Source organism: Notothenia coriiceps, unplaced genomic scaffold (genome assembly GCF_000735185.1).
Source record: "Notothenia coriiceps isolate Sejong01 unplaced genomic scaffold, NC01 NC01_scaffold00024821, whole genome shotgun sequence".
In the NCBI taxonomy this organism is placed as follows: domain Eukaryota; kingdom Metazoa; phylum Chordata; class Actinopteri; order Perciformes; family Nototheniidae; genus Notothenia; species Notothenia coriiceps.
In genome coordinates this window covers 228,150-240,114 of record NW_011357522.1, presented here as the reverse complement: position 1 = coordinate 240,114, position 11,965 = coordinate 228,150, and the positions used below count along the sequence as shown (strand labels likewise).

The 11,965-nt window shown below is 39.8% G+C and overlaps 1 long non-coding RNA gene across 1 annotated transcript in view; it reads right to left on the bottom strand.

The window, feature by feature from the left end:
- Positions 1–1,704: 1,704 nt before the first annotated feature.
- LOC104955768 (uncharacterized) overlaps positions 1,705–11,965 on the bottom strand; it is a 28,326-nt gene continuing 18,065 nt past the window's right edge. The window contains exons 3-5 of the long non-coding RNA XR_799482.1: positions 10,685–10,690; positions 3,196–3,201; positions 1,705–1,717 (exon numbers count right to left, since the gene is read on the bottom strand). This is a non-coding gene — a long non-coding RNA (uncharacterized lncRNA). The remainder of the gene's footprint in view (positions 1,718–3,195; positions 3,202–10,684; positions 10,691–11,965) is intronic.

The window sequence follows — 11,965 nt, the reverse complement described above, 5'->3', positions numbered from 1 at the left end:
CCCCCCCAGATCGCTGCTTCCTCCATTACTGAACCCCACTGAGAAAAGGGCCTTTCAGACAAGTCTGCAAGAGCAGATAGGAAAACGTGAAGAAGTTTTGAATGTTTCATATAGAAAGGGTGTGCAGTGAGTGTGGGTGTGTGCCTGATATCAGTTCTATACCTTTTCATTTCTGCCATACCTTTTCATTTTTAATATTTTTTCCCAACGACTTTTAGACCTTATCAGGAAGTATTAGCACGTAGCTGCCAGTTTAAGTAGATTATGTCCGATATGTTGAATTAGGTATATTATGCTAGAAAAAGACATACGTTTAACATGTTCCTGGTCTGGGCATCTCTTATATTTGATCAGCCATAGAAACAACGTTTATTTCTAGTTTCTAGGTATTACTAGTTATTACATTACATTACATTACATTGCATTTAGCTGACGCTTTTATCCAAAGCGACTTACAATAAGTACATTCGACCAGGAAGATACAAACTTGAAGAAAACAGAATCATATAAGTACATCAGGTTTCATAGAGCCAAACATTTCAAGTGCTACTCAACTGGCTTTAGATAAGCCAGTCCTTTATTAGTATATAATTGCTTTGTTAGTCATTCTATCGCTCAAAGTGGAGTCGAAAGAGCTGCTGATGATGTTAATATAACTCAAATAAGTGACAGTATTAATACCATTAGAGCTGGCAAAAAACACATCCCCAACTATATGTAGGTCTTACTGATGTTTCTGTAAACATATGTTGTATTAGTAAATAAAATACACTTTTTACAAAAAGGTAATAGGAAGAAAATATCTACATACGCAAATGTAGTCATTTAAAAGAAAGACAGAAAAACATTGATATCTTGAATCGTAGCTACAATGCTACTTTAAAGCATGAGCCAAGCCAAGGGTGGTTCTACCCTCTGTACTATAGGTAATATAGTACATTTTCAACTGCGTACTCAACAACTCCACAGAATTTTTTCGAAGTTCCCTTCATGTCTCAGATTCGTACCGTCCAACCTGATGAGAAGATTTTTTTCAACTCCTCATCTAGAAAAAATTTAAGAGTGGAGAAAATAAAACACACTCAAGAGTTTGACAAGCGCCGAATTAGGGCAGCAAGTTATCTTTGACACCATGGAATCAAACTAAATTGTGGGGGTGTTAGCTTCAAGGCAGCATTCTGACAAATGTTTACCTTTATTAGACAGTTTGCAAGTTGTCTTTTGACTCTCCAAACTCCAAATGGGACAACATTCTTGTTAGCGTCTACGCAGCCTGCTAACAAACATCTACCTTTTATGGTAAGAAAAACTGTGAGTAAAAATGGACTGTGTAATCCAAGCATGACTGAAGTCACGTTAGCTTCTGTGCTAATGAGATAGTTCTTATAATTGTATATGGCCGGTACAAACTCCATATGAGACTGTAATTAGTTTTTAGGCAACATGCTAACAGTGTCTTTCTTAAGCACACCTTCTGCAGCTGTGACTATTAATATGCTCCTGCTGAGAGCGCCACTTTAGCACATCTGGTAGAGCAGGTGCCCCATGCATGCTCTGGTACTGAGTCCTTAGCCCAGCAACCAAAAGATTATGTAAACGTTTACAATGTACTTATTGTAGTGGAGTGAGCTGAGAGCACTTGATTGAATCAAAGCCTCTTTTTTTTTGTTTACAGTAGCAGCCTGATATCAATCAGTCAATGCTCTGCAGCCACACCCTTTCACTGCTGTGTGTTTGCTGTCGACTGCTCCTCTCCACTTCACGCCACTGACTTTCTTTCTGAATACTGTACCAAGCAATATAAGCTCCATCTTTAGCTTCGTGTGTCAGAGTCGTAACGCTACATTGATGTGACCCAGTGTTAAATCTGAACAAAAAATGTATCTGAAAGCTGACCTGCCATTCTTCCTCAACATGTTCACTATGAGGTAGACTGTGACAAAAGAAATGCAGAATAAGTCCATGAATAGCTGATAGCTTTTGTTCATATCATTTACATTCAGTCCACCTGTCAGTTTCCCTACGCTCATCCCATTATGCAACTGCAGGAATAGCTCATTCCTTGTCTTAATTGCATCATTCATTTTTAAATATATGTATTTTACTGATTGTCATTTTCCACAAATTTCTTATTTTATGACATTCATAATGGAAGTGATCAGCTTTATCCTGATTGTATGAATAATTGTTATAGCTGTAAGGAATGTTAATGTACCTGAACATGGGATCCATACTCACAGAAGTACCTGGTTATATTACTCCTTGTCTGCATGCACACATTATGAAAATAGTGCTTTAAATGTAAATGACAAACTAACCTAATTTAATGTCTTTAAAATTCATGAAAGCAAGAATAATATGTCATGCCTCTAATTGTCATTAGCATGCTTTCTCTATAGGCTTGTGTATAAATTAGCTTTGTTGAACTAAACCCACCATGAAGAAATTGTAAAAAGGGGAAATGACTCAGCACCTCTGACTGCACTCAGTTAGAAGAAACCAGCTGTGTCAAGCATGCGACCCTGTTATGAGGGGACGTGAACTGGAGGCAGTTTCTATCTGCTTTATTAGCAGTCTAGTGCATATTTGAACAACATTTTCCGAAAATACCAAATCTTCTGAAAATTGTAAAAGAAAATGCAAATGTACGTACGACTTAATCAGTAGATGGCATTATATGCCACTCAGGTGCCATAATACCATTGCAGAGGAAGACAATTCAACAAAATGACAACATTTAAAGAATGCTGTAAATGCACAAATGTTGGAAAAACAATAAATAAATATTAATAATGATAATAATAATAACTTAAATTGATATAGCGCCTTTCAGGGGACCCAAGGTCGCTTTACAGAAAAAACAGGAGTAAAACAAACAAAACAAAACAGTCAGACAAACAGTCAGACAGACAAAACAACATAAATAAATCATTAATCAAACATGTTGCATTTACATTTGTTTTTGTCCTAATTTGTGTCTCCTTTGCGCACAACACAGATCAGATGTTTCCTTTTTTTCTTTGTAATTGCTTTGTTATTGCATTTTTTTTTTTTAAATGCGCTATTTGCTCATAAAAGCATAAGGTTCGCAGGTGTGACAGATGGATAGGGGCCTGTTCCATTATTCCTGCTCAAGTTCAAGTTAGCCTTTCATACTCAATGTTGATGCTGGGCTTCTAACAAAGCAGTTGTCACATGGAGCTGCTCACTGGGTCCACAGTATCAATGCACCCCTCCTTCCTTCCCAAACCTCCCCTCACAACAGCATTTCACAGATAACAGCCTATGCTCGATTCACTGTGAAGGACTCACTCTCTCTTTGACTCTATGACTATGTTTCCGTTGCCAAGTATCGACACAGACGGACGCATTGTGTTTCCTCTACTGCTTGCAGTCCACTCAATCTGTGCCGGATAGTAACATGTTGTATAACTGTGACACATTTGGCATAATGGAAAACTATGTAATCATTTATTACATCATTGCTTGTGGTTTGAATGTGTATTTAGTGTTGCTGAATATGTTCATCACATGAACCAGTTTAAGTGCAGTAGAATTGTAGGAAATAAAAACATGATTTTCTAAATGGGATGGTTCCAAAGTGTAAGTAATCCAAAATTGTTTCCAGACAATGAAAAGGAACAAAAAAAGATGGAAACTGTTTTGACAAAAAATATTCCCTCATTTGGTGTTTCGATGATGCGGATAAAGAGTGCACCGGATATTCAGATAAACACCTACAAAATAGGAGAAGTATTGTGTGTTGTGTATTATATCATTTGCATAGAGCCCAACCAATTCAGTGACCCCCTCTGTCCTGTATAAACGCATCTGCATTAGTAATGTTGTATTTTTTCAGCCTTTTTCCACAGCCTAGTGCCACAGCCACTAGGTTGTGATGAATATGGAGAAAGAACATCTTGATGGTTATTGTGATGAGTTTTTACTTTTTTTGCCATCATTATCAGTGATCTCCTGACAAGTGTATCAGCTGCAAATGATTGAGGCTGCTATATGAGGCCCAATGCCCAATTTCACATACTGTACTTTGAGTATACACACTTTTCTCGGTGCACTAGCTTTTTGAGAGTTGGATTAAGAGGCTGCAGGGGGGATGAAGGGTCTCCCACACAACGCCGGGTCCTTATCTAGAGAACTTTACTGCAGCCTTGATGAGCAGGAGAGATAACAGAGCAGGACCAGAGCCAGCACGAGCAAGGTCAGCGAAACACTCACTGACAGCCATATCCCCGAAGACAAGCTTCAGAGCAAAGACAGATAAATGCCAAATCAGACATCATCATCATCATCGGCCCCCCATCCCATATCACAGACATCCAGAATTTCAACTTCACCATTGACAACCACATTCTATCTCCCCCCCTCACATCCGCAACCTCGGAGTCATTTTCGACAGTCAGCTCAAATTCAACCACCACATAAATCACATCACCAGGACCGCCTTTTTCCACCTCAAAAACATTGCCCATCTCCGCCCATCACTCTCCTCCTCTGCTGCTGAAACCCTGATTCATGCATTCATCACTTCACGACTCGACTACTGCATTAGCATCCTCTATGGCATACCATCCAACCTCCTCAATAAACTCCAACATATCCAGAACTCTGCTGCCCGCCTCCTCACCCACACCCGCTCCCGAGACCACATCACTCCCATCCTCCAGAACCTCCACTGGCTCCCCGTCCGTCAAAGAATCCACTTCAAAGTCCTTCTCATTACTTACAAAGCCCTCAACAACCAGGCCCCCCCCCTACCTCACAGACCTGCTGCACCACCACACCCCTTCCCGCTGCCTCCGTTCATCAGAAGCCAACCTCCTATCCATTCCCACCCGCACCAATCACCGGACCTGGGGGGACAGACCCTTCTCCGTCGCTGCCCCCTCCCTCTGGAACTCACTCCCACAACCCATCAGAGACTGCACCGACCACACCACCTTAAAAAAACTCACAAAAACTCACCTCTTCAATCTGGCTTTTAATGTGTGATTGTTTTTGTATTATTTGACTTCAACTTTAACTATATATTTATTTGTTGTTCCTTTCTTCTCTTTTCTTTTCTCTTCACTATTATCTGTAAAGCGTCTTTGAGCACCTGTAAAAGCGCTAACAAATTAAATCTATTATTATTATTATAAATAGTCTTTACCAAAGGGAGATTTGTTTACCCCTGAAGTGCCACTACATATAAAATATCCTTGCATCTGTAGATTGATATGATTCTATTATTAGTATTATTCTAAAAACATTTTGAATGTTCACATCAGAATTTACTGGATACAAAATCTGTAAGCATATATCAATAATCCTAATTTAAGCATTCCTGAATCTTCATTAATGTTTGTTTACTTAGTGTTAGGGGGCACATGCTCATTTTCAGGTTCATATTTATATTTTGTTCCTCTACTGTGACATGTTTCCATGCTTTAATGTTCAAAAATCCCTTTATTTGTCTCATACTGTGCTGCAGCACCTCTTTTCACCCTCTGTCTGAAACCAGTCTGCTCTGATTGGTTAGCTGGCCGGCTCTGTTGTGATTGGTCAACCGCTCAGAGATGTCCCACCCTTAGCCTACCACGTACAATGTGTCGGAGCACTGCTCAGAGTAGCCAGTGCTACATAGTGATGTCATTATGTTATGTAAGTAAACAAAGGAGTCAAATTGAGGTGTTTCAGGCTGGNNNTTTCGGGGGGGGGGGGGGGGGGATGTGTGGGAGATTTAGCCTTTCAGACCATTTACATACACACAGACCTACATACCACACAACAGGAAACTTAAACCCCCCAAAAGCACAACAGGTCTTTAATATAAATGTACCTAACATATAAGCAGTTTCAATCAATCAATCAATCAATCAATCAATCAATCAATCTATGTTTATTTATATAGCCCAATATCACAAATGTTACATTTGTCTCAGTGGACTTCACAGTTTGTACAGAATATCAGTATGACAATACGACACCCTCTGTCCTTAGACCCTCGCATCGTACAAGGAAAAACTTCCAGAGAAAACCCACAGTTTAAAGGGAAAAATGGGAGAAACCTCAGGGAGAGCAACACAGGAGGAATCCCTCTCCCAGGACGGACAGACGTGCAATAGATGCCGTGTGTAAATTGAAGAGATAATACATTTTACAGCGTAGGTAGACCAAAATGTTTGAAAATGCATGTGTGAGAGTTTCCCTCTCTGAGCAGCAGGGGGTTATGAACCGTGAAAGAGAACTGGTCAGACGTACGATACAATCGTCGAAGAGGGACCTGCTCTTGTAGATGCATTAGCACCAGATAAGCTTAAGCCTTAATACACAGTAAAGTGATTTGTTTTTGAAAAAGCATATTGTTTATTATTGTGGCTCTTTCCTGCTGTAACGCTGCAAATTTCCCCTCTGTGGGACTAATAAAGGTATTCTGATTCTGATTCTGAACACAAATTACCACGAGATACAAACACACTCCTGAGTACAAATCCTCTCTCTTTCCTGGTGGAGCAGCACCACTATGATAACCTCATTTTGATTGTAACCATTGAGCCATTACACATATCTTGGTCCTTGTTTGGCTGGCTGTTGAGCTATACAATGAATCATAAATCATCCCTTATCCTCTGCTGTTCAGATAAATCACTGGCCGTTTTACACCCAGAAAGGGCCATTTGTATTCTCATATTTTGCTGTTTATGTATTCCTATCGTTTGTTCTCCGTCATGCGATTTGCATTACTGTCTGCGGTGACTTTAGGAGTCTGACGGCTCTTTACAGGAAAAGGACAGGAGGGAGTTTCTGAGGCGTTGGTGATCCCCCCCGCTTCCCCTTCCTGTCTCTGCCTGACTGTGTAATGTCAAACGAGAAATGGACAGACAGAGGCTAATGAATTTCTGCCTGTCGAGGAATATCAAACTGAGTGCTTTGGTGGAGGGTGAGGAGCCTTCATTAGAGTGTAAAAAGCCCACCCCACCTTCCCCTCTCCCTACACATCCATCGGAAATGGGCTGTCCTCTCCATCCCTGAGTAGAGATTAGGGATTCCATTGCTGGGGGATTCAGGCAACTGATAAGCCTGACTACTAAAGATAGGAACAGCGCAAGTTTTATACCGGAAAAACGTTCCATTAAGGATGAGGCAGGCAGGGATTCACAAGGGGAGCTGCCCCACACACTGTATCTCTGCTAATACTTTCACCTTAATAGCATTTAAATAAGGAGAGATCAGCTAGTAAGTGTAGGAATATTTATAGAGGTTGGCAACAGTGTAAGGCAATTTAATCCCATCCATTTAAGGGATCGTTATCACCTATAGGGCCGTAAATTGAGTTCCTTAGAGTCAAGGGCACTAATGAAGAATATGTGAAAAGATACAAGGATGCTATTTTTTTAAATGCCAAAAAGCTACATTGAACTCTTAGAAACTCAAGAGAAGAGATCCTAGGATATGTGCATTTTTATTCACATGCATAACAACAATGATTTGGTACTGTCATATAAATTATTTGTAAAGGTTCATTAACCTGTATTTTGAATCAAATGACTATTCTTAAAGCTGTTGTTTGCTATGATGTGTCAGAAGTATTCTGAAGGGTTACAGGAATCATATGCTTAGCTCAAACAAGGGCAATGGGAGAATAACAACTTCAAGCAAATGCTAATGTTGTTGTGTGTATCAAATAGACAATTGCTTGCACATGCTGGTCAGTGATATCATACCATGGGTTTACTAGCTTTAAGTAGTCTCTCCTCATACTGTACATTGGCACACATGCATGAACATTTGTTGTTGGAGTACGATAGGAATAACTATTTACAAGATGCCATGCAAACCAGATGTCCTTAATTTGGTGAATTTACCAATGTGAACGAGGGCAGAAAGATGATGCTTGTCAATAAAAAGTTGGGAAAAGTCCAGAAAAAGACTCTTACTAATGAATAGAGTTCCCATAAGTGTATACTCTTCTTATCTCAAACCACAGGCAACGATCAATGACAACTAAGCCTGCTCTATAATATACACCAATCTGCTTGTCTTTTATGAACTTAATTTCTTAAACAAAAAATATGACTGAACATATTTGATGAGCGAAAAAAGTTTTTGACACTGCTGTGCTCACTTGCCATTGCTATTACTGTCATCAGCAGCGACAGGAGTCAAGTGTCTCAGTAGGCAATACACAGTGGAACCCAACAATGTTAACTTAGGACCTTCGTTTTGCAGTCAAGTCAATGCTCCAGCTGACAAGTCGCCTGACAGCGGTAGTTATGGAATGATGGGCTGAGCTGGTCATGCCTAAGTGATCTTGATTGATTTTGGTTCTAGCTTACAGTCAATGTTTCAGTTCCAGCGTCCGCGCCTGAGTGAGGCAGCGCTGTCAATCACAGCCTGAGACAAGGCCTTCGCTAAGTTTGGCGCCAATCAATATAACATAGCTGACTGCTATCATGGGGTAAATGAAGCCCTTGTAAGGAAGTGAATGAGACAGACGGAGGAAAATCTTTGCTGTGATATCTTTAGTCTAGGGTTGACAGTGATGATGTTGACATGCACGAAGAGGCAAATGCACTTTTTGAGATCAGAGGAAGCTTAAAAAGTTGGGTGAGCCAACTTTGGTTACCAATAGGAAATTATGCAAAACTGAAGGATATGAAACACAAAGCCCTGCACATGCAGAAGAAGCTCATAAAAGTACCACAATGCTTTTTTTAAGAAGGAAAATATGAAAATGACTTACATGTCATACCATCCACAAAAATGAATTAGGTACGCATTCATTCACAGTGCACACAATACAATAAATGTTTCTGTGTTCCCTGTCACACATGCCCATTGACCTGGACTTTTTGCATTGATTGGAATAATGGGTGGAAACAAAATTGCCAGTGAGGTAATTAAAGTTGTATATTTCCTCTGGTTCAAAGAGTTCTGGGCATGAATTTCCATGGTCTGGTCGAAAATGATAAAACGATTAATTGGACAGAAATAACATGACTTCTGCAAACTAACTGTATATTAAGGCAACATTTATAAATATTTTAGTCTAAATGGGACCATAATTTAAAAAAGGAAATCATGTTCTTTTTAAAAGACTTGAAACTTGCAACAGAGACCATAAACTGAGTAAGTAATACATGAAGTGAGTAATATAGCGCCATTTTCTCATTGACTGTCACCTGAATGATTTCATATTTCAAATGTATGATTTGAACATATAAATAAAAAAGACAGGCAAATAAATAAAACGATGTATAGGAGAAAATCGTCCAAACTTATCAGCAAATGAACCTCAATTATATCCGTAAATTCCAAAGTCTTAAGTTCAACTCCAGTTAGTAACTAAGTGGAGGAATCCTTCTTCATAGTTGAGAGCCTAAATGCTTTTCAATCATCTCGAGTTGTAAGATTGATTTTATGTTCTTTACGTGAGGACGAACAGGTCAAAACTCCAGCTACATTTTATAGCCTTATAATTAACACATTTATTGGCATGGTCCCTGATGAACAGCACAAGCCAACGTTTTTGACTTTAATAATAAAAGCTGTTCTTTGTTCCGCCAGTGAAGCCAGTTTGTCCTACCATAACCTTAGCTGGTATGATAGTGATACACACTATAGGCCATCATAAAATCAAAGGATGCCAGCTTTCATAACACTTCAAGTCAGGTGTTTCTGCAATACTGTCTGATCAGGTTGCAATATATTTACCAAACACATACAGCAGTAATATTGGATGCAGCCCTTCATTACATTAACACAACTCTTTCCCTTCACAGGAGAACCCACCAGCTAGATCACATCCACTTTCAGTCAGGAAAAGGAGAAAAACACCCCTTCCAAACGAATTATCATTGGACAGCTGTTCTGTTGGGGACGATCCAAACTCAACAATCACTTCCTGGACTGCTGCTGACAGCCACTGCTGGTTCTCATAACGACGTTGTAGAAACGTTGGCGCCTGCACCTTCTTAACACATCTCAATTTGGCATGCTGCATAGGGCATCTGACTGCTCTAACTGGGTGTAGAGAATTGGCAGTTTATTCTTTATGGCAGCCTCAGTCCTTACAGAAACTGATGCAGTTCTCAGTTTTTTTTGCTAGATAATTTAGAGTTTGTTTCCCCGAGGTCACCTTACCTGAAATGAATGCACATGATCACGTTTCCACCAAATGGCACATGTTATATTCTACTGAGGGTTAGAGCCTTATGTTTATTCTATAAGCTGCTGTGCCATATCATGAATCAACTACCTTTCCTTGACAAGTAAATCTCATTAGCGGTATATTTGTTTGCTTAGTGGGTGTCAGAGAATGTGTGCACAGTCTGGTGGGCTGGGGAGGGATGAAAAAGAGGCAGAAGAAGTTTTCTTTCTGACAGATGTTTACCATCTAATTTGGCCAGGCTAACCACATCGCAGCCTTCTGAGCAATGCCAATGACCAGTCCTCGTGGACACTTGGCCTCACAGATGTTGAGCTGTTGATTTACAGTCCAGTCAACACGGGGGAAGACTTTTGGATGTTTCGGCAGACACCCTTACTCCTGGTTTGGCATGGAGTTGTGAAGCAGTGTTTGTGTATGTTAAGCGCACATTTGCACAGTCGTTGCTTTGTGTGCGCACATTTGTTACTCCAGGTAGGCTACAGTATGTATATGTTTGTGCAGCGTCTTCTTTACACAGAGCTTCTGCAGCATTGGGAATGGTTTAATTATTCAACAATATCAGCAAGTTACTAGAATTCCATGACATTTAATAGAAACTTAAGGCGTGATTTTAATGGTTTATTTTTTTTTTTACACAATCAAAATCACATTTACCAGCCAAATGTATTTAATTGTATTAGCAGCAGTCTTGCCCACTTCTTCCCAGGATTGCTTGGCTTTTATTTGAGAGACAACAGAGAAATGCATTGTTACCTTGAGGCTCATTGTGAGCAACAGTAGCACTCACCATGCAATACAAAACCCAAAGGTTTTGGTTTATTTCTATTTGTTTTCGAACTGAGGGTTTCAGGAATCGTAACTACTTTTAAATACACATCATTTTTAAATGACTCACTTCAATTCTAACTATTCAGTGCCATACCTAAACAAATCATAATTTTTGTCTCTCTTCTAATATCATCAGACTGTCTTTCTCCTTTCTAAAGCCTGTTGCTAATTGTCGCTTCCCTTTTCGATGTAAACAACACAATGTGTCATTATGCAAATGTACAATTATGAATGTGTTTGCCCTTGACTGTGTCAGGGGTTCCTAAATTACAGCAGTCAAGAAGGAAATGCCAGCTCCATGCAGGAGTATAGCTTAATTGTAAAGGAAGTGGTGGTCTCCTTACTACTGGCACAGTCGTGCCTTATTTACAGGAAGCTAAATCCCTCTCTGGCTGTAATTTGAATGAGGGCATGGTAGGTCGGTTTGCAACTATTGAGACAGAATTTCTTTCCCCAATTTTCAAAAAAAATCTTATTTGGATGCCTTTATTGATTGCTCAGTGCTATCCACCAAACTGCAGTTTGTAAAGATTATAATTTAAGTGAGAAAATATGCTGCCTATGCGGACAAATTGGGCCCTTATTAAAAATAAATATTACTGTTTCCTGTTTTGTTATTTATATTCATTTAATCATTAATTCATTGAAATGTTTATTTAACCCTGAGATATCATTCGGCAGTGGGGGGCTTGGGCTGTGAGCCGTAGGGTCGCCGGTTCAAGTCCCCGAACAGACCTAAATATGGAGTGTGGACTGGTACTTGGAGAGGTCCCTCTCCCATTGCTCCCCGGGCGCTGTACAATAGCTGCCCACTGTTCCTACTACTAGACTCCTGGTACTAGGATGGGTTAAATGCAGAGGCCACATTTCACTGTGTGTGCTGTGTGCTCTGCATGTGTGACCATTAAAGAGGGGTTTCATCCCTCCTATTCTATCTTCTATCATTGAGGTTTCCCTCATTTTCAA